The sequence below is a fragment of the Oncorhynchus nerka genome, linkage group LG16 (genome assembly GCF_034236695.1).
Source record: "Oncorhynchus nerka isolate Pitt River linkage group LG16, Oner_Uvic_2.0, whole genome shotgun sequence".
NCBI lineage: Eukaryota > Metazoa > Chordata > Actinopteri > Salmoniformes > Salmonidae > Oncorhynchus > Oncorhynchus nerka.
In genome coordinates, this window is record NC_088411.1 from 8626093 (window position 1) to 8648712 (window position 22620).

Consider the following 22620-nt stretch of genomic DNA (forward strand, 5'->3'; position numbering starts at 1 on the left):
CCATTAAATGACTTCTTGTTTTTAGTCTCGCACATCCCTCTTTATCTCCTTGGTCCATACCTATTTGTTTGCCCTGTAGAGTTGCATCATAGATATAGAAACAAATAGATGGTGAAAGAGAAGAGAGCTACCTGACTATGTGTCCTTCGAGAAGCTTTCTATGTCACTTTAAAACATTTATAGGCTAACTTGACTTTTTCCATAGAAATTACATTAGTGAGATGTGCACAAACAAACTACTCTGCTGTGTCAATGTGCAATTGCAGCTGCCAGATGACACTTATATGGATACTATGATGTTAATTCATGTCAGTCTCATGGCTCATTTTACTCAGTCAAAATCAATGTGTACTCCTGTAATTGAAAGCAATCTAGAATGTGGACTTGATTGCAGATAACTTACTGTACAAAAACGATATCTGAAAATGGTGTTATTGTGAGGAAGGTGTTACATACACACAGGAAGTCAGGAAACAGGTGCAGATTAATAAAGAACAGATACAGATGAACAAACATGAGCGTACAGAACCTGAGAGAAAAACAGTAACACCTAGTGACTGAAAACTGAGGGCTAAATAAAGGGAGCGTAATCAAAGAGGGAATGACAACCAGGTATGCGTAATGATGGGGAACAGATGTGCGTAATAATGAAGCCAGGACCACTGTTTAGTAGATTGGTGACTAAGAGCAACGGAAGGAGGGAGCAGGAGTTTGAGACGATAGGTTACCTCATTGACCCTGTGGAGGACCTTGAAGGGCCCCACAAACCGGGGGCTCAGCTTCCGGCAGGACAGGCGGAGCGGGAGGTTCCTGGTGGGGAGCCATACGCGATCACCAGGATGGAACCCTGGGGTCTCACTGCGGTGGCAGTCCGCCAGATCCTTCTGACGGTCTCACGTGGACGGTGTGCCACACCTCCACTGCGCACTGGAACCACTCATCCACTGCAGGGGCCTCGGTCTGGCTCGGAGTCCATGGAGCCAGGGCCGGTTGATATCCCAGGACGCACTGGGAGTCAGCCTGGTGGAGTGTCGACGTGAGTTCTGGTCATATTCCACCCAGTGAAGAACAAGGCCCACTCACCTTTCCGGTCCTGGCAGTGACTTCTTAGGAACCTCCCCAGCTCCTGGTTGGTCCGAGGCTGGTACCCGAAGCTTTTCCATAAAGGCTTTCCAGATCCTCGGAAGGCCATAGTCCCGGAAGACCTGCTGGTATAGTGCCTCAGCGACCTGGAGAGCTGTGGGGAGACCAGAGAGGAATAAACCAGCATGATTTAGAAAATCTGTCCACAACCACCAGAATGGTGGTGAAACTGTCAGAGGGGAGATCGGTAGGGATGCTGAGGCACGGGAAGGGGAAGGAGCTTCCTTGCTGGAGCGTGAAGGGGGACTTAGTTTAAGCACACACAGAACAGTTGATGTAACGAATAACATCCTGCGCCAAGGTGGGCCACCAATAATTCTCAGAGAGATTGAATGGTACGGGTGATGCCAGGATGTCCAGTGACAACAGCTGTGTGTGCACAGGTCAACAGCCGCTCCCTTATCCCTGTGGGAACGTAGATCCGTTCAGGAGGACAGGTAGTGGGTAACAGGTTCCCAGGTTCGTGGAAGATCACATGACCGTCCCTCTGCTCTCGTGGATCCCAAGATAGCAGTGTCTGGTACGTCCTGAAGCCCTCCTTGACCACAATAGGGACAGAGCCCCAGCTGTTTCAGTCTACGTCGTTTAGCCGCAGGGAGGCGTGTGACCCTTACCTCCATAGGCTCAGGCTCTGATACAGAGTGGTCACTGAGGGAGGTAGAGAAGTGATGAGGGTACCGACACTCCCGAAGTAGGTTATCCAGATGGATGGCCATCACAATGAGTGTGTCCAAGGAGAGGTTGTCATCTCGACAAGCCAGTTCCGTCTGGACCTCCTCGCGCAGTCCTCTTTTGAATAGTGTACGGAGTGCTGGCTCATTCCATACACTGGATGCTGCTACAGTCCGGAAGGTGAGCGAGTACTCGGCAGCGGTCTGGTCATCCTGCCGTAATTGGAATAAATCAAATCAAAGTTTGTCACGTGAGCCGAATACAACAGTTGTAGTAAAGTGAAGATAAAGTGAAATGCTTACTTACAGGCTCTAACCTATAGTGCAAAAAATGATGTTAAGTGAACAATAGGCAAGTAAAGAAATAAAACCGTAAAAAGACAGGCGATATACAGTAGCGAGGCCACATAGACACCGGTTAGTCAGGCTGATTGAGGTAGTATGTACATGTAGATATGGTGAAAGTAGCGTAAAAGAGGGGTTGGCGGGACACAATGCAGATAGCCCGGTTAGCCAATGTGCAGGAGAACTGGTTGGTCGTATGTACATGAATGTATAGTTAAAGTGACTATGCATATATGATAAACAGAGTAGCAGCAGCATAAGAGGGTTTGGGGGGGGAGGCACACAATGCAAATAGTCCAGGTAGCCGCTTGATTACCTGTTCAGGAGTCTTATGGCTTGGGAATAAAACTGTTGAGAACCCTTTTTGTCCTAGACTTGGCACTCCGGTACCACTTGCCATGCGGAAGTAGAGAGAACAGTCTATAACTGGGGTGGCTGGGGTCTTTGACAATTTTTAGGGCCTTCCTCCGACACCGCCTGGTGTAGAGTTCCTGGATGGCAGGCAGCTTAGCCCCAGTGATGTACTGGGCCGCACGCACTACCCTCTGTAGTGCCTTGCAGTCAGAGGCCGAGCAATTGCCACATCAGGCAGTGACGCAACCATGCTCTCGATGTTGCAGCTGTAGAACCTTTGAGGATTTCAGGACCCATGCCAAATCTTTTTAGTTTCCTGATGGGGAAATAGGCTTTGTTGTGCCTTCAATAGGCGCTATAACCCCCCCTCCAGTGGATGATCGAAAATGGCTCTGATCAGAGCCATGAACCCCTCATTCACATACAGCTCCTCCTCTCTCCCAGATGGCCGTAGCCCACTCCAATCCTGCCCAGTCAGCAGAGAAATAAGCGTGGCAACCTTGGACCTCTCAGTGGTGGGAGCACCCATCTGGTGCACCTGGACAGGTAACACTGACCTGGGTGGACTGCTGAGTAGACTGGTGGCAGGGTATCCTCCGCTAGATCAAGGCAACGCCTCTTGGGCATGTTCGAGACGTTGAAGACTGCGAAGAACCTCTTCCATTACCTTTCCCAGTTGCGCCAGCTGGTCGTGGTATTGACGAAGTAGCTATCCCTGTTCATCAACCATCTGGGGCCCGATTACCTGCTGCTTCCATTTGTTGAGGCTGAATTCTGTAACGTACACACTGGGAGTCAGAAAGCAAGTGGTGAGTTTAATAAGAACCAGACCATAGCCCACTATACCAACCACAAGTAGCATATATACATGAAACACAGTCTCAATTCTGCCTGGGGAATGGAACTAAGGGAGTGACATATATAGGGGAGGTAATCAGTGAAGTGATGGAGTCCAGGTGTGCCTAATGATGAAGCTCAGGTGCGCGTAATGATGAATGCCAGGTGTGCGTAATGATGAATGCCAGGACTGGTGGTTAGTAAACCAGCATGTTGAACGCCGGAGGGGAGGAGCTGGAGTAGATGTGACAATAGCTCGGTATGTTTCATCATTACATTTACATTTAGACTGACTGTAGATACATTCTATTGTGGTTCTGTTGGAAGCCTATTGGTTTTCGTGGTTGTAAATGGAACTATGTATTGGAAACCTGTTAATGCTAGGCTGGCATTGCTTAAATGATTACGTGGGTCGACTTTTATTCCCAGAAGTAGATTGTGCCATATAACAACGTGTTGTGGAACTCATGATTTGGCAAGACAGCTGTATCTCACTGTAGTAGGCTGTAGGCTATGCTGTGGTTGTTTGGATATCCATTCCCCTTTTTTTCACTGCGTTGGTTTACTGTTAATGGAACTAGCTTACATGTAAGTAACCTAGTGGTTAGAGCGTTGGACATGTAACCGAAAGGTTGCAAGATCGAATCCCCGAGCTGACAAGGTAAACATCTGTTGTTCTGCCCCTGAACAGGCAGTTAACCCACTGTTCCTAAGCCGTCATTGAAAATAAGAATTTGTTCTTAACTGACTTTCTTAGTTAAATAAAGGTAAATATAAAAATATATATATTTAGATTATGTCTTTATTGATCTGATATTTTGTTTACTAGGCCTTCTACTTGATACCTCTATTTTGTTCTGTTTGCATTCACTTGTTCGCATTTGAGGTTTTGTCTGTATTCTAAGACAAATTGCTATTCAGTATTTTTGTCTGCATGCATGAATAACTAGGCTAATACTTTCAGCATTTAGTTTGCATTATTTTGGTGTTAACATCTGTGTGTATGGCTGCATTCACATAGGGTAATTAATCTATTAAACAGCCTATCATTCTTGTAGCCTATATTCCTTACCAAAACTGACTTGCTTTAGTGTAAGGCGCTGTCCATTGTGCTGATACAGTGGAGATGGTCTACAGACTTTGCACCAACCGGACTGTCACTTCAAAAGTACTGAGTGATCTCGGAGTCTCAGCATTTCAACTATAAGGGGGTATAGTGTGATATAAGCAGAATTCAATATAATTCCAAAACAAGAAACCGCCAAAATTGGGCCCCCTCTCCGATTTCAACTGCCCCCTTAGTCACTTTATCCTTGTGTCAGGTCTGATTAGTTGGAAATAGCAGCCAAGTATGCTCGCTATCTTATTTGTGCTTATTAGATACAAGTGTCAAGTGTCAAGGCCAACAGTTTCCACATGACTTATACTATAGCTAGCTTCCTTTGTATGTAGCTTGCCTCTTGTGACTGGTAGTTAGCTACTAGTACTGTTGATGCGCAACCCAAGTGCTTTGGTCAGGTTTTAGAACTCTCAGATTTGGCTGAAAATATGTTAGCATTGTCAGAAATGCTACAAAAAGGTAGCACATAGTTGGTTCTTAATGGACGGAAATGTGAGAGTGATAAATTATACATTTTATAAAAACTGTTGCACCTACAAACGCATTAAGTCTAAATGGATCCAAGTCTAATGGTCACCTTATGGACGCTGTTGCCTCGTTTTAACCCGATGACTGGAATTTGACCTAGGTTTGGGCAAAAAATTGTCTGACGACCCTAATGCTAACGACCCTGTCAAAAATCCGGTAAATTGGTTCTCAGTAATGGACGGACCATGACGAGAGACGGGGAGTGTGTTGTGTAACTCCATTCAACTTTATTTGCGAATTTTCATAGACATTTGTGTCATATTAGCTTAGATATGATGGTAGGGAAATCTGAATTTAACATTGAGCTTCAACCAATGCCACCACATCAGGAAGAGATGCCAAGTGACTCACCGTGTGGGAGACATGCCTACACTGCTTACTATCTGAATGAAAATATAACTTTTTTCTTTCTTTAGTTATTTTTTGGGGTTTGTTGTAACAACATTCACAATATTGCTGAGCCTACTTCTATCCAATCCTCTTCGAACTCCACAAGTGTATTAGGCTTTGGAGAGAGGTACAGTGGGGAGAACAAGTATTTGATACACTGCCGATTTTGCAGGTTTTCCTAATTACAAAGCATGTAGAGGTCTGTAATTTGTATCATAGGTACACTATATCATAGGTACACGACACAAAACAAAATGGCCAAGACCAGAGAGCTGTGTAAGGACATCAGGGTTAAATTGTAGACCTGCACAAGGCTGGGATGGGCTACAGGACAATAGGCAAGCAGCTTGGTGAGAAGGCAACAACTGTTGGCGCAATTATTAGAAAATTTAAGAAGTTCAAGATGACGGTCAATCACTCTCGGTTTGGGGCTCCATGCAAGATCTCACCTCGTGGGGCATCAATGATCATGAGGAAGGTGAGGGATCAGCCCAGAACTACATGGCAGGACCTGGTCAATGACCTGAAGAGAGCTGGGACCACAGTCTCAAAGAAAACCATTAGTAACACACTACGCCGTCATGGATTAAAATCCTGCAGGGCACACAAGGTCCCCCTGCTCAAGCCAGCGCATGTCCAGGCCCGTCTGAAGTTTGCCAATGACCAGAGGAGCAATGGGAGAAGGTCATGTGGTCTGATGAGACAAAAATAGAGCTTTTTGGTCTAACTCCACTCGCCGTGTTTGGAGGAAGAAGAAAGATGAGTACAACCCCAACAACACCATCCCAACCGTGAAGCATGGAGGTGGAAACATCATTCTTTGGGGATGCTTTTCTGCAAAGGGGACAGGACGACTGCACCGTATTGAGGGGAGGATGGATGGGGTCATGTATTGCGAGATCTTGGCCAACAACCTCCTTCCCTCAGTAAGAGTATTGAAGATGGGTCGTGGCTGGGTCTTCCAGCATGACAACGACCCAAAACACACAGCCAGGGAAACTAAGGAGTGGCTCCGTAAGAAGCATCTCAAGGTCCTGGAGTGGCCTAGCCAGTCTCCAGATCTGAACCCAATAGAAAATATTTGGAGGGAACTGAAAGTCCGTATTGCCCAGCGACAGCCCCGAAACCTGAAGGATCTGGAGAAGGTCTGTATGGAGGAGTGGACCAAAATCCCTGCTGCAGTGTGTGCAAACCTGGTCAAGAACTACAGGAAACGTATGATCTCTGTAATTGTAAACAAAGGTTTCTGTACCAAATATTAAGTTCTGCTTTTCTGATGTATCAAATACTTATGTCATGCAATAAAATGCTAATTAATGACTTACAAATCATACAATGTGATTTTCTGGATTTTTGGTTTAGATTCCATCTCTCACAGTTGACGTGTACCTATGATAAACATTACAGTCCTCTACATGCTTTGTAAGTAGGAAAACCTGCAAAATCGGCAGTGTATCAAATACTTGTTCTCCCCACTGTAGATACCTTGACAGAAGCTCAGAACTATGTACGTGGAGCTAGACTATACTCTTAACTACAGATGTAGGATCTTACTTTGAGCCAGTTTGCTACAGCATGAAATAATCCTGCAGCAACAGGAAATGTGAATTATTATTTGGATTATAATTAATGACCATTTTTGTAGGGATTGATACATTTTTCCTGAAGAGAAAATCATGTCTGAAATTTCATAGTGGAAATTACAAACTTCAGAAGCCTTTTAACCTCAAATACACAACATGTTTCCATTGCAGGAAAGTTCTCCTTAAAACAGGGTGATCAAAGGAAAATCATATGCAGTGGTGTAAAGTACTTAAAATAAGGAATTTAAAATGATTTATACTTCTACTTTAACTTCTGACACCTAAGTATAATTTAGCAATTACATTTACTTTTGATACTTAAGTATATTTAGAACCAAATACTTTTGGACTTTTACTCAGTAGTATTTTACTAGGTGACTTTTATTTTTACTTGAGTAACTTTCTATTAAGGTATCTACTGTATACATTTACTCAAGTATTACAATTTGGTACTTTTTCCACCACTGATCGTATGTGGTTCTTGCCCATTGGTCTCTGTCAACCTTGTTTGTTTTGCTAGGGTAAAGTTATTTGATCGCTAATTTTATTCATTTACATGTATGCCTAACACATCTATCTTCTACACCTAGTTCCAATGAAGTCTATTTGTAGGCTACACTGAGCTCGTGCACAGACAACTCCCAAACCCACTTTGCTCTGTAATTGAATATGACTCCAATCAAATGAAAGACTCGACATTATAGAACACCGTTGTCTGGTCATTAATAAAAGTCCATCATTTACGTAAGTTGCTACATAGGCAGTTGAATAGATGCATTTTATTGTTCCATAACTCATACCTTAGATATAAACAGATTTCTACTAAAGTTTGAATCATGTGGTGAATATAGTCAATGTTATCCCTCCATACATGATTGAATTGCTACTGTATATGATTTTCGGACAGTGTACTCTATCCCTACACTTCATGTCTAATGAATTTGTTTCCATGGTTCAGGAACAGGGAGGAATAGGGGGGCCAGCTACTGTAGGGCAGTAACAGGACGCGTGCGTGTTCTTGAGAAATCGAACACGGGTCTGGAGTGAGATCTGGAGTTCAGACTTGTTGTTGTAATGAATCAACTTGGCAGTGGTCAAGGCTTAAGGACTTGGGCATACATCCGGTGCCAGCTGCTGTGCTGTCAAATCACGCTGGACCTCCCTGTGTCTCTGTCTTTGTATGTGTCTGTGTTTGTGTGTGTACAGAAAATGTGAGTACTAAGTATACGGTATGTTTTGCATCTAACATACATGTATCAACATGCCTGCTTGTGTTCGTAAATTCACGTTTGTACATAAGGTGCACATGAGCACATTCTGCTGTGGTATGGGACTGTTCCTTTTTTTGCTACATCACTCTATTGTAGGGAGCAGTAAAGATAGATCATCCCTACCACACACACCCTTACCAAACGCCCCCGGACCCACCCCATCTTCAATCTAATGCTCAGTGTACATAGCAAATCTCAGATGGGCCAGACGTCCTACTCCGACTGTCTAGCGAGCAGGCTGGTTGGTGTGCAGGGATCCCTCTACAGTGGGCGATCTCTGCTAAAGAGAAAGACATCCAAGGGAAATGCCACCGCCGCTCGATTTCAGTAGATATGCCCATTAATATGTTATTCATTTATCATACACTACTGTTCAAAAGTTTGGGGTCACTTAGAAATGTCCTTATTTTTGAAAGAAAAACACTTTTTTTCGTCCATTAAAATAACATCAAATTGATCAGAAATTCAGTGTAAGACATTGTTAATGTTGTAAATGACCATTGTAGCTGGAAATGGCTGATTCTTAATGGAATATCTACATAGGCGTACAGAGGCCCATTATCAGCAACCATCACTCCTGTGTCCTAATGGCACGTTAGCTAATTCAAGTTTATCATTTTAAAAGGCTAATTGATCATTAGAAAACCCTTTTGCAATTATCTTAGCACAGCTGTAAACTGTTTTTCTGATTAAAGAAACTGGCCTTGAGACTAGTTGAGTATCTGGAGCATCAGCATTTGTGGGTTCGATTACAGGCTCAAAATGTCCAGAAACAAAGACTTTCTTCTGATACTCGTCAGTCTATTATTGTTCTGAGAAATGAAGGCTATTCCATGTGAGAAATTGCCAAGAAACTGAAGATCTTGTACAAAGCTGTGTACTACTTCCTTCACAGAACAGCGCAAATTGGCTCTGTTTTGCAAGGAGGAATGGGAAAAAATGTCAGTCTCTCGATGTGCAAAACTGATAGAGACATACCCCAAGCGACTTACAGCTGTATTCGCAGCAAAAGGTGGCGCTACAAAGTATTAACTTAAGGGGGCTGAATAATTTTGCACGCCCATTTTTCAGTTTTTGATTTGTTAAAAAAGTTTGAAATATCCAATAAATGTCGTTCCACTTCATGATTGTGTCCCACTTGTTGATTCTTCACAGAAAAATACAGTTTTATATCTTTATGTTTGAAGCCTGAAATGTGGCAAAAGGTCGCAAAGTTCAAGGGGGCCGAATACTTTCGCAAGGCACTGTATGTGATTTTATTTGCAACTTTGCAAGCTAATGTTAGCTTCATTAGGTTTTGTTATCTACAGCCTACCGGACTGTATCTAAACACTAGCTATCTAGCTAACCAACTACCACAGAGGCTAACGTGACTATGTGCTCTATTTAGAGTCCGATCCCATCAACATCTGCAGCGGCATCAGCATCAGGCTCAGCACCAGGAACTCACCTTTGCTAAATATTTCCATAACTCCATGATGCGCAAATAAATATACTGGAGCTAGGTATACATATGGTCTGTGTCTTGTTGTCATAGTTGGTGTGTTTACAAGTAAAGCTATGCTTCAACTTGTACTGTAGTTTTCGCTGTATTGTGGAGGCTTAGTTGAAGTCTAAATTGGAGAAAAGGAGCTGTTAGGTATGGGTGGCTGACTGGTGTCTGTTAGGGATGGGTGGCTGACTGGTGTCTGTTAGGGATGGGTGGCTGACTGGTGTCTGTTAGGATGGGTGGCTGACTGGTGTCTGTTAGGTATGGGTGGCTGACTGGTGTCTGTTAGGGATGGGTGGCTGACTGGTGTCTGTTAGGTATGGGTGGCTGACTGGTGTCTGTTAGGGATGGGTGGCTGACTGGTGTCTGTTAGGGATGGGTGGCTGACTGGTGTCTGTTAGGTATGGGTGGCTGACTGGTGTCTGTTAGGTATGGGTGGCTGACTGGTGTCTGTTAGGGATGGGTGGCTGACTGGTGTCTGTTAGGTATGGGTGGCTGACTGGTGTCTGTTAGGTATGGGTGGCTGACTGGTGTCTGTTAGGGATGGGTGGCTGACTGGTGTCTGTTAGGTATGGGTGGCTGACTGGTGTCTGTTAGGGATGGGTGGCTGACTGGTGTCTGTTAGGGATGGATGGCTGACTGGTGTCTGTTAGGTATGGGTGGCTGACTGGTGTCTGTTAGGTATGGGTGGGTCTGTTAGGGATGGGTGGCTGACTGGTGTCTGTTAGGTATGGGTGGCTGACTGGTGTCTGTTAGGTATGGGTGGCTGACTGGTGTCTGTTAGGGATGGGTGGCTGACTGGTGTCTGTTAGGGATGGGTGGCTGACTGGTGTCTGTTAGGGATGGGTGGCTGACTGGTGTCTGTTAGGGATGGGTGGCTGACTGGTGTCTGTTAGGGATGGGTGGCTGACTGGTGTCTGTTAGGTATGGGTGGCTGACTGGTGTCTGTTAGGGATGGGTGGCTGACTGGTGTCTGTTAGGGATGGGTGGCTGACTGGTGTCTGTTAGGGATGGGTACTGTGTGTGTGTATGAAGATTAGTATGCATGATCTATTGACATGAGGATGCTGGGTGGACGTCGTACCTCGTTGAGTGTGTATTACAGTTTTTCTCAGTCGCTTTGGTGCATTTTTAGCATCATCCGTAACATGTGCAAAATAATAAGTGCATTTCTCAGAACTATTTGTACAAACTGCAATATACAATAGATATGTTTCTAAAGCTAGTCAGTCACTAAAAATCCTTAGTACATCTCTCAACAGTAAATATTCATGCCAATGATCATGTCAGTGTCATCAGAATGATAAGTCATTGAGTCATTGTTCACGAACAAGGTCGTCAAAATGTTTAGGCATGTTGTCAATGTAACTGTGTACTTTGACAGTATTACCTGATGTAAACTTAGGCTACAGTTTGGATGACAGTTACTGTATTGAAAATGCACAAGGCTGCACTTCTATGGCATATATCAATTTCAACAGTACTATTTACATATTACTGTATGTGGGTTATTGATTGAAAGAGACTGGACAACCCAAAGGGGCACAAAGGAAAAAGAAACTACATTAGAAAGAAACACAGGAAACCACCCCTAAGGCACAACTTTGCCCGCAGCACTGTTGTGCTGTCTCTACACATATTCTCATCCACATCACACCGGATATTTTCCCTTCCAATGCAACGTGGAAAGAATCTTTTGGAATGCCTTATCCATCCTCTGCAGGCATCTACTGTGATGTCCTCACATGCTGCATCCATTGCAGCCAGCAGGGTCATCTGTGTGTGTGGCTGACGATCGCACACCTTCCACCATGTTGAAAATAACTACTCAATTGGATTAAGGAATGGTGAATAAGGTGGGAGGAATTCTATGAGCATCCTCGGGTGGGTCACATACCATTGCCTTATGATGTTTGATCGATGGAAACTCACATTATCACAAATTACCACATACAAATCCTCTCTAAGCAGACCCCTCTCATCATCAGGGATGAGAGCCCTGTAGAGAGTCTCTAAAAAGTTGAGTAGATGCTGGGTGTTGTATCGCCCTATAAGGTGGATATGGGTTAGGACACCATGCTCCGAAATAGCAGCACACATGGTGATATTTCCTCCCCGTTGGCCTGGCAAATCCACAGTAGCTCTGTGACCGATGATATTCCGACCCCGCCTTCTGCATTTGGTCAGGTTGAAGCCAGCCTCATCCACGTATACAAAGTTGTGAGAGGGTTCACTTGATTCCAACTCCATTATACGCTATATCCCAGAACACACAGTTGAATTTGTTTTGGTAAGGAAGAGTGACATAAAATGTACATATATTGCATGTTCCTTCCACAGCAATGGAAATGTGTGCAGTTTATGCTTACTGTACTATGTAACACTATAAAATGTTGCTGTAAAGTAGTTACATAGATATATGTTTTACCTTTACATACTGGTACCGTAGCTCCTTAACTCTGTCCTCATTCCTTTGGAATGGTACACGGTACAGCTGTTTCATACTCATCTGGTTTCTATGCAGCACCCTGTCGATGGTTGAGATGCTAACCGTATGGATGTTTTCAAAGACATCGTTGTCCTCTATAATGGTCCTTTGTATTTCCCTGAGTCTCATGGCATTGTTTACTCGGACCATGGTGCAAATAGCCTCCTCCTGTTTAGGTGTGAAAAGTCGTACTCTGCCACCGGTTTGAGGTAATCTTGCAGTCCTATGTGGGGAAATGCAGTGATGCATCACACACTTTCACATAGACAAAAACTACGCGAAGACACATTTTACTGTAAAACATACAGGTGGGTGCATGTAAGGTGCAGTATGTATCTGTATAGAGTATATTTCTGTATGCTGTGAAATACAAGTGGACTACTGTAATATGAAGCATTGTAGGAAGTATACAGTATACTGCTTATATACAGTAACAGTGCACTGTACATTGGTGGACATACCTGTTCTCTCTTCGAAACGTTTGAACTATTTAGGACACGGTTGATCTCCCAATATTCGGCTGCACCCTTCGACCCGTCTCAGCCATTGTAAGGCCATGATTGACAACATGGTCTACAATAGTGGCCCTTATGTCATCAGATATGCGCCTATGTCCTCTTCTGCCTCTTCCTCTGTTTTGCCTTCCACCACGCATCCTTACTCCTCTTCTTCCTCCTCTTGGCTGTTGACCCTGTTCGTTTCCTGGTCCATCCATTATTGGAAAATTGCAACTCTGTGTTGTGGTCTGTCTATATATGCTTGCCAATTGATTCTTCATGAGATGCAACTTTGAGCAATTTAGACAACTGGTTGATTGTTGGTTGAACTAACACTTTACATTCCTTCATGAGTGAGGGTCAATTTCACCTGCACGATTCATCAATTCATGTTTTTGTACAAAAGGTCTAATAGAAATGTGTAAAACTATGCTTGACAGTTTGTGACAAATAGTTCAACAATTTTGCATGTAATGGCTTATGCAAGGAACTAATGCCTAGATGTTTTGAGGGGTAAGACTATTCAACAGAGAACCATCTACTATATTTTGATCAACATGACATGAGCAATTGATAATGTGGAAAAAAGCTGACACTTGTACATTATCAATTGCAATTTGTTCAAAAGGAATAAGAAATTGCTTTAATGATGTGCACAAGTGACTAGATGATTTGGAATTTGTACAAGTAGTATCAAGAATTGCACTTTTGATCTAAGAAATGCACCAAAGCGACTGAGAAAAACTGTAATGGTGACAAAGCAGTCAAATTTGGCCAATCACGGACTACCGTGTGTCCTACAGACTAATCTTGCTGCTGATAACAAGGACCGTGACACCAGCTTTGGTAGTACAGAGCCTGCACTATTTGGATGAAAGCTTTCAGCCGGGAACAAGCTCAAGCTCAACGTCGTCTGACTCTGAAACAAGCCAGGACAGCCAAAAGGTATTTATAAAAGCACAATACCCTCTTGAGAAAACAGAATCACAAACACACTAAACTGTCTACAAGTCAAGTGATCCTTGCAGACAGTTCTTTGGCATGGGGAATAAGGGCTGTTTGTATACTTTTCTAGCCTATTCACTCTATTGTTGGCAGTGCTTGTCTACTCAACAGCACAACTGTAGGTGCTCATACACAACAATACACGACTAGAAGTCTACAAGTCAAGCCCTCTCGAACTTTTCACATCTTTGTTAACTGTCCATCTCAATGACCCAAATTGCCTCTGAGTGTAACAAAACACATACCAGTACGTACGTTTTTGTTTAACGTCTTTATGTCTTTCCAGGAGACTTGCAGTACAAACAAATCTTCTGCAAGAGGTCAAAACAGTGGGTGGTGAAGAAGGTGTACAAGCCTAGAACCCACCTCTTCATTCAGGGAGAGGCTTGTCCACCTGGCTGTGGCGTGCAGAAAGGACCAGACGGTTGTCTACAAGGAGCCAGAGTCACAGCGCCCTAAACCTAACATCTCTGCCAACATCACCACAGCCCCAAAGCCTGCTAAACCAGCTGCCATTATCCAACACAAGAAGAGGTGCACCAGCTGAAGAGCATTCTGGAACCTGCCTGGAACATTCAGTCCCAGTTGTTGTAGAATAATATAGAATACCTAGTATGCTCACAACTGCATTGTGGTATAGATATGGCTAGTTCCAATGGTGTTTTATATCATGTGTTTTACAAGTGTACTGACAAGTGACCAAATGATTCCAGCTGCATCAGAAACCAATAGAGTGTTGACTTCAACCTCTGGATCATTTCATTGTGATGATATTCATGCCTTTGCATGTTGATAAACTAGCTACAATCCTACTGCCAAAGCAATACAGGGAGTTGGGTGTATCATTTCAACTTGAATTTGTTGGTAAGTAAACATGTTTCAATAAAAACAGTAGATTAGTCTGTCACTATAGCAACTAAGTATACATGGCTTGTGTTCAAAACAACTTTTATTTGCTCTGGAGACCAAGGTGAGTTTACACAGCAGTATGCAGGAACAGTCATGGCAATGTATGATATATATACACAGTAGAATAAAAAATATACTACTAGCGCCGATTTAAAGTAAATACTTGCATGTGGTGTGTTTGGGTGGTGCAGTGACGTGTTCGCAGTCACGTTGATATAAGTGGAGGTTGTTATGGGACCCTTCATATCTATTTTATTTGTTGTTGTATCCAAGTAGTTTTGTCTGTGAGAGAAAGATACAAAATGCTATTAGACATTCATGGACAATCGTGATGATGTTTAATATGAGACATTAACAGTCACATGTTAGCTAGCTACAACACACGGGTATAGTTACTCCAAGACTAATATGAGTCATAAAGCCAAAGTCCTTCCTTTACTCTTTATCATCATCTAAACATTTCAACAGCTTTGCTCCTGATGACATGGACTGAGGTTAGCTAGGCTAGTTAGCTAAAATGTTAAGACTACAGTACATTTTAGGTATTGCAAACATAGCTAGCTTAACAAAATTCTATTGTACTAAACAGCACCACTTTGTGTTAAAAGATAGCTGTTTATTAGCTAGCTCGCAAAATAAGCTAACTCCTTTGTCATTTGCCTTCCTGAGTCCTGGTCTTCCTGGTCTAGGATGCCACCACAGCTTGCTGGTCTAGGATGCCACCACAGCTTGCTGGTCCCGCAATTATTTTCCTCTAGGCATGCGTCCTCCGAAACATGACCCTCCAGACCACACTTCTTAACACCTTAACCCGGAAGCCAGCCGCACCAATGGGTCAGAGGAAACACTGTTCAACTGATGACCGAGGTCAGCCTGCAGGTGCCCGGCTTACAACAAGAAGTCGCTAGAGCACAATAAGCCAAGTAAAGCCCCCCTGCCAAACCCTCCCCTAACCAGGACGATGTTGGGCCAATTGTGCGCCGCCCTATGGGACTCCCAATCACGGCCAGTTGTGACACAGCCCGGGATCGAACCCGGGTCTGTAGGATTGCATCTAGCACTGCGATGCAGTACCTTAGACTGCTGCGACAGTCGGGAGGCCCACGCTGCAGCTATTCTACAATTACTGCATCCAAAATACCACAGTCCACTGTAGTCACTGCACTTTTACAGCAGTTTTAAAACTGAAATCTTTTTTTGTAAGGGTACGGAGGGAGACTGGAAAAACACCCCAAATAGTGTCTAGCGCTGAAGTTTCCCTTTAAGTACAGCTGTAAAAACCCTGCACCAGGGGCCAGACTGTCCCAATGTTAATAGATTAGAGACTCAGACTACTAAATTATACCAGAGTGTCAGATGTCAATCCCCCACAAGGGTGGCACTGTGGATATGTGTGTGTGGTGTGTGTGTGTGTGTGTGTGTGTGTGTGTGTGTGTGTGTGTGTGTGTGTGTGTGTGTGTGTGTGTGTGTGTGTGCACGCCGTGTCTGACCCACTATGCTCCCTCTGGGTTCATATTCCATGAACAATCCGTTTGTCACATAATGACGGGCTGATGGTGTTAAGTGCTGAATCAGATTAGCATCTATACCGCAGACATCAGCATGATCTAGGTGGTGATAATAACAAGGTGCTGAAAGGGAGGCCTTGTCTCAACCCTTCTACCTCTCCCTATTCACACTTATATTGAGCGTCTTTCCTCTGTACTTTGCATACCACTATGCATATTTCCCACTGTGCAATGCGGTTGGCTGTGTAAATGTGCATCTGGGGATTTGCGTACTGTTGATACGCGCGTGTACGTGTGTATGCCAGTCTTTGTATGAGAGCATAAAAACATTCGGATGCAGCTTACATGTGGGTTTGGATTTGATCAAAAGGGTGTGAATTTACTTTCAACATGTTTGTGTACACGTGCTTTGCATGAAATGATAGAGTACCTCTGTGAAACTGACGGCCATGTTGTTTTCTGCTCCACTGAGGCCGGAGAGCCAAGGTGGCTCCACAGACCCCACATTGGTGGGAGCCAACCCAGGTATCAATTACAGAACTTCATACAAAGGACCTTTGTCACTAAAGCCCCTAAAGGTTGTTTGGAAGCCAGGTACAGCACAACAAGACTGAGTAGAGACCGTAATGATGACAATGTCTCAACTCCACCTGAATTCACCCTCGGAAATATTTTGACAGCTTATTAATTTCCATGCCCTAAAGACTGTACATACTGTATGTCAAAATCATTTTCTATTAGTTTAGCAAATAGCACGCAATGCAGGTATTCTCACTGTCACCTTTTCCACCCTCTTTGTGGTACTGTTTACCCATTTGGCGGAATTTAGCCTCTCACATACTGACTGTTAGCCTTTCCCCAACTCACAAAATTAATTTCCCCAACTCCCAAAGTTAATCAGGGACGGATAGGAGCTAACTGCCCTACCTCCTGAGTGGGCCTCTGTTAAACATGGCAGCTTAATTAAAACAGAAGGAAGCGACATGCTCACAGGCTACTTGACATGGCAGCCTCAACCACACTTCTTGAGGCCTCCTGATAGCCGAGACAGACAGTGTCCCTGGAGAGTTACGGATCTAGAGCTGAGAAGCCTTTTTAATGTGAATGACGGGATTGGAAGTGAAGCCTAATGTCTGAGTGCCACATTTACTTTGTTATGACAATGAGAGCAGTTTGATACTATGCCGTATGCTGTCCCACAAGTCTGCATGAATGCACGCTGCGCTTGTTCCCCTGTAACATTCAATCTGCTTTATCACACAGCAAAGAGGGTGTGTCACTGGCGGTGGTACCTTATGAGACATGGCTGTGTATGTTTCTGTGTATCCTTGTGTAGGAGTATGTGTCCTGTATATGTGAGGGAAGAGAGCAAGGGGGAGGTCTAAGCAATAGACCTCAAGGGGAGGGCTAATCTGAAATGGGATGTGCAATTTGTCTCGTCGCCACTGTCTTTGAAGATAGAGCTCCTAAAGAGACAGGTGACCCAATTTAACGGTAACAAATGGACCTACAGTATTAAGTACCGGTATGCACCATTTAAAACATTGTATTTTTTTTTTTACAGAGAATTAACAGGGTATTTTCCAGATTTTGAAATGCACATCTCTCATATGTAACTCTAGCTTCATGATATCAATGAGAAGAAAACAGGTGACTTTGATGCCATATTGCCCCTACTGTGCGAATACATGACCGTACAACTCCAGTAGGTTTCTCCTCTGTGAATGTACACTACCGTAAAACTCCAGTAGGTTTCTCCTCTGTGAATGTACACTACCGTAAAACTCCAGTAGGTTTCTCCTCTGTGCATGTACACTACCATTAAACTCCAGTAGGTTTCTCCTCTGTGCATGTACACTACCATTAAAGGTTTCTCCTCTGTGCATGTACCATTAAAACTCTAATAGGTTTCTCCAAGTAGGTTTCTCCTCTGTGCATGTACACTACCATCAAACTCCAATAGGTTTCTCCTCTGTGCATGTACACTACCATTAAACTCCAGTAGATTTCTCCTCTGTGCATGTACACTACCATTAAACTCCAGTAGGTTTCTCCTCTGTGCATGTACACTACCATTAAACTCCAGTAGGTTTCTCCTCTGTGCATGTACACTACCATTAAACTCCAATAGGTTTCTCCTCTGTGCATGTACACTACCATTAAACTCCAGTAGGTTTCTCCTCTGTGCATGTACACTAGCATTAAACTCCAATAGGTTTCTCCTCTGTGCATGTACACTAGCATTACACTCCAATAGGTTTCTCCTCTGTGCATGTACACTGCCATTAAACTCCAATAGGTTTCTCCTCTGTGCATGTACACTAGCATTAAACTCCAATAGGTTTCTCCTCTGTGCATGTACACTACCATTAAACTCCAGTAGGTTTCTCCTCTGTGCATGTACACTAGCATTAAACTCCAATAGGTTTCTCCTCTGTGCATGTACACTAGCATTACACTCCAATAGGTTTCTCCTCTGTGCATGTACACTAGCATTAAACTCCAATAGGTTTCTCCTCTGTGCATGTACACTAGCATTACACTCCAATAGGTTTCTCCTCTGTGCATGTACACTACCATTAAACTCCAGTAGGTTTCTCCTCTGTGCATGTACACTACCATTAAACTCCAATAGGTTTCTCCTCTGTGCATGTACACTACCATTAAACTCCAATAGGTTTCTCCTCTGTGCATGTACACTACCATCAAACTCCAATAAGTTTCTCCTCTGTGCATGTACACTGCCATTAAACTCCAATAGGTTTCTCCTCTGTGCATGTACACTGCCATCAAACTCCAATAAGTTTCTCCTCTGTGCATGTACACTGCCATTAAACTCCAATAGGTTTCTCCTCTGTGCATGTACACTGCCATTAAACTCCAATAGGTTTCTCCTCTGTGCATGTACACTAGCATAAACTCCAGGAGGTTTCTCATCTGCGTGTCCCTGTACAGGACTAGCCACCAGCCAACTCTAATCCCAGTTTATTGATCCAACATCATTTATCAAGTCTGATTTATCAGAGCACTGGCTGTACCATTGATTTAGGATGCTGTACGCTATTAGTTGTGCATCAGTTTTCACACCCTGTGCATGACACAAGTAACTTTTAACTGACCAACCTGACGTGGTTACAAAAAATATTTGTTGGGATGCATCAAAACCAAAAGGCCATTAGCCTCCTTCAGCATTAACTTATGTCTGACTGGTCATGTGAGTTGTTCCACTAAGATTGCATTTAAAAAGTATCCACAGACCATAGACTTTCCTGAGAAGCCCTTGTCTGGGCGTATCTAGCAATTTGCTGTATCTAAACAAAACAAGTAGCAATTCTGAGAGAAAAAATGTGTTGCTTTGGAGGCTTACCAAAAAAGTTAACTGTGAGTGACCTTGTGAAGAACAATACCTCTCTACTGGTGGGCCAACGTTTGTACAGAGTTACAGAAACGTACAGAGACAACAGGAGGAGGAGAAGAGGGGGAGGAAGAAGAGGGGAAGGAGGAGGAGTGGGGGAGGAAGAGGAGGGGAAGGAGGAGGAGTGGGGGAGGAAGAGGAGGGGAAGGAGGAGGAGTGGTGGAGGAAGTGGGGGAGGAAGAGGAGGGGAAGGAGGAGGAGTGGGGGAGGAAGAGGAGGGGAAGGAGGAGGAGTGGTGGAGGAAGAGGAGGGGAAGGAGGAGGAGTGGGGGAGGAAGAGGAGGGGAAGGAGGAGGAGTGGGGGAGGAAGAGGAGGGGAAGGAGGAGGAGTGGTGGAGGAAGAGGAGGAGAAGGAGGAGGAGTGGGGGAGGAAGAAGAGAAGAAGGAGGAGAAGAGGGGGAGGAAGAGGAGGGGAAGGAGGAGGAGTGGGTTGGCGAGGTAAACAGATAAATATGTTTTGTCCTTGAGTGTGAGTCTCCTGTTGTCTAGCCCAGTTTCACCGGGTGGCAGGGCTGTGTTGGGCTATAATTAGTACAGAAGGATGTCCTGCACCAAATTTCTATCAACATGTTAAATGTGCAACCAGAGGGAAAAGAAACTCAAGACCACCTTTACTCCACACACAGAGACATGTACAAAGCTCTCCCTCTCCCTCCATTTGGTATAATCTGACCATAACCTGATTCCTGCTTACAAGCAAAAACTAAAGCAGGAAGCACCAGTGACTCGGTCTATAAAAAAGTGGTCAGATGAAGCAGATGCTAAACTACAGGACTGTTTTGTTAGCACAGACTGGAATATGTTCCACGATTCTTCCGATGGCATTGAAGAGTACAGTACACCACATCAGTCACTGGCTTTATCAATAAGTGCATCGAGGACGTCGTCACCACAATGACTGTACATACATACCCCAACCAGAAGCCACGGATTACAGGCAACATTCACACTGAGCTAAAGGGTAGAGCTTCCGCTTTCAAGGAGCGGAAGCTTTTAAGAAATCCCGCTATGCCCCCCGACGAACCATCAAACAGGCAAAGCTTCAATACAGACTAAGATCGAATCATACTACACCGGCTCCGACGCTCGTCAGATGTGGCAGGGCTTGCAGACTATTACAGACTACAAAGGGAAGCACAGCCGAGAGCTGCCCAGAGTGACACGAGCCTACCAGACGACCTAAATAACTTCTATGCTCGCTTCAAGGCAAGTAACACTGAAACATGCATGAGAGCACCAACTGTTCTGGATGACTGTGTGATCACGCTCTCCACAGCCGATGTGAGTAAGACCTTTCAGCAGATCAACATTCACAAGGCCACGGGGCCAGACGGATTACCAGGACGTGTACTCCGAGCATGCGCTGACCAACTGGCAAGTGTCTTCACTGACATTTTCAATTTCTCCCTGTCTGAGTCTGTCATACCAACATGTTTCAAGCAGACCACCATAGTCCCTGTGCCCAAGAACACTAAAGTAACCTACCTAAATGACTACCGACCCATAGCACTTAGTACGTCTGTAGCCATGAAATGCTTTGAAAGGCTGGTCATCACTCACATCAACACCATTATCCCAGAAACCCTGGACACACTCAAATTTGCATACTGAAAATGATCCACAGATGATGCAACCTCTATTGCACTCCACACTGCCCTTTCCCACCTGGACAAAAGGGACACTCAAAACTGCATCGTTGGTTAAGTTAGCATTTCACTGTAAGGTGAATACCTGTTGTATTCGGCACATGTGACAAATGTGACATGTGACAAATATAATTGGATTTGATTTGATTTGTAGCTCTCTACCAATCTTTCCAGCAACTTTTTTGAGAGTGTGTGAGTGAAAGAATTTACGAGATTATGTCAGAATGATGTAAACTATTGTATCAGGGTAAAACTGTGGAACTGTCTCGAACGCACATGTTAGTTCCCAGGTGTGCCTTATTGTAATTAAGGGCGTGGCACAATGTATTTCCTTTTCATTTTTTCATTTCACCTTTATTTAACCAGGTAGGCTAGTTGAGAACAAGTTCTCATTTGCAACTGCGACCTGGCCAAGATAAAGCATAGCAGTGTGAACAGACAACACAGAGTTACACAGGTAAACAATTAACAAGTCAATAACACAGTAGAAAGAAAAAAAAGGGGGAGTCTATATACAATGTGTGCAAAAGGCATGAGGGGAATTACAATTTTGCAGATTAACACTGGAGTGATAAATGATCAGATGGTCATGTACAGGTAGAGATATTGGTGTGCAAAAGAGCAGAAAAGTAAATAAATAAAAACAGTATGGGGATGCGGTAGGTGAAAATGGGTGGGGAGACTATGTACAGCTGCAGGAGGTTAGCTGCTCAGATAGCTGATGTTTGAAGTTGGTGAGGAGATAAAGTCTCCAACTTCAGAAGGTTCCAGTCACAGGCAGCAGAGTACTGGGGAGGAATGAGGTGTTGGCTTTAGGGATGATCAATGAGATACACCTGCTGGAGCGCGGACGGATGGGGTTGCCATCGTGAACAGTGAACTGAGATAAGGGGGAGCATGGACTTGAGATGACCTGGAGCCAGTGGGGGGACGAAAGAGGAGGGGAAGGAGAGCATACAAGGAGTGGTGGGTGGAGTGACAAAGCGGATGGCACTGTGAAGACTGCATCCAGTTTGCTGAGTAGAGTGGGGCCATTTTGTAGATGACAGGAGGGGAAGGATAGTCAGTTTTACTAGGGTAAGCTTGGTGGCGTGAGTGAAGGAGGCTTTGTTGCGGAGAAAGGACTCTTGATTTGAGGATTGGAGATGTTTGATATGAGTCTGGAAGGAGAGTTTGCAGTCTAGCCAGAGGTACTTATAGATGTCCACATATTCAAGGTCGGAACCATCCAGGGTGGTGATGCTAGTCGGGCATGCGGGTGCAGGCAGCGATCGGTTGAAAAGCATGCATTTGGTTTTACTAGCGTTTAAGAGCAGTTGGAGGCCACGGAAGGAGTGTTATATGGCATTGAAGCTCGTTTGGAGGTTAGATAGCACAGTGTCCAATGACGGGAGTATATAGAATGGTGTCGTCTGCGTAGAG

At 44.2% G+C, this 22620-nt stretch overlaps 1 protein-coding gene across 2 annotated transcripts in view; it reads left to right on the top strand.

Moving 5' to 3' along the window:
- The window catches only part of LOC115143981 (formin-like protein 1), a 70494-nt gene that overhangs the window by 1567 nt on the left and 46307 nt on the right, over window positions 1-22620 (top strand). The window lies entirely within an intron of this gene.